Genomic DNA, 1,377 nt, shown 5'->3' with positions numbered 1-1,377 from the left:
AGTTGTAGTAGTAGCCAGTATTACTTTTACACTTATGAATGAAGGAATGAATGTAGTTATGAATGTCTTAGTGAATGAGATCGTGGCGTGACACTGAATTTTTGGGAACAGTTATCTCCTTCTTCAAGTCCAGGGAGCAGCTTCCTTCAGCATCATTCTTCTCTTTCATCTCCCGCTCATCTCACACGTGCTCATCTCCTCGACTGATGCTGCGACTCCACCTGTGAGGGAAGGGAGAGAAAGGGAGAGTTAGTAAGGGAGAGAAGGAGTGGAAGGGAGAAGGGAGGGAGGAAAAGGAGGAACAGGAAATAACCTGAAGTTGATGGAGGAGAAAAAAAAGTAAGGAAGGAAGGGAGAGAAAAGTAGGAGAGGGAGAGGAGGGAGGAACGAATGGAGGAAGTAGGAGGAAGGATAAAAAAGAAGGAAAAGGGAATGAAAAAAAGGGAGAAGAAGGTGAGGGATAGAAAAGAATAAAGGAAGGAAGAAAAGAGAGGGAGAGAAGATAAGTTTGAGGGAGGGAGGGAAAGGAGGACTAAGAAAGAACATAAAGGAAAAAAGGAAGAAAAAAGACAAGAAAAGATAAAAGGAAAAAAATAGGAATGAGAGAGAGAGAGAGAGAGAGAGAGAGAGAGAGAGAGAGAGAGAGAGAGAGAGAGAGAGAGAGAGAGAGAGAGAGAGAGAGAGAGAGAGAGAGAGAGAGAGAGAAACACACAGAAACACACAGAAACACACACACACACACACACACACACACACACACACACACACACACACACACACACACACACACACACACACACACACGGACCAAAGTAAATGAAAGAAAAAAATATTGTATTCGGGAGTAAATCAAATTTTTAGCCTCGAGAGAAAACTTCCTTTAAACTTCATTGTGGCCGCGGTGAGGCGCGTTCAAATCACTGTCTGGAGGAGGAGGAGGAGGAGGAGGAGGAGGAAGGGATGGTGGGTTGAGAGGTGGCAGAGGAAGAGGAAGAGCAATGTAAGAGGTGGAAGAGGAGGAGAAGGAGGAAGAGGAGGAGGAGGAGGAGGAGGGTGATGGAAGAAGTGGAAGAAGAGAATTACATATAGGAAATAAAATGATAGGAAGAGACAGACAGACAGACAGACAGACAGACAGACAGAGACCAGACAGAACAGACAGACAGAACAGACAAAGAGACAGACAGACAGACAGAGACCAGACAGACAAACAGACAGAACAGACAGACAGACAGACAGACAGACAGGAACATAACGAGAAAATTGATGCGTATAAAACAGAAAAGAAGAAAGGAAAGAGAACAAAGAAAAACAAACAATGAAGAGAAAGAAGCAAAAGGAAGAAGAAGAAAGACAGTAGGAAACGAAGGAAGGGAA

This window comes from Eriocheir sinensis, chromosome 47 (genome assembly GCF_024679095.1).
Source record: "Eriocheir sinensis breed Jianghai 21 chromosome 47, ASM2467909v1, whole genome shotgun sequence".
Classification (NCBI taxonomy): domain Eukaryota; kingdom Metazoa; phylum Arthropoda; class Malacostraca; order Decapoda; family Varunidae; genus Eriocheir; species Eriocheir sinensis.
This window is presented reverse-complemented; position numbering follows the sequence as displayed.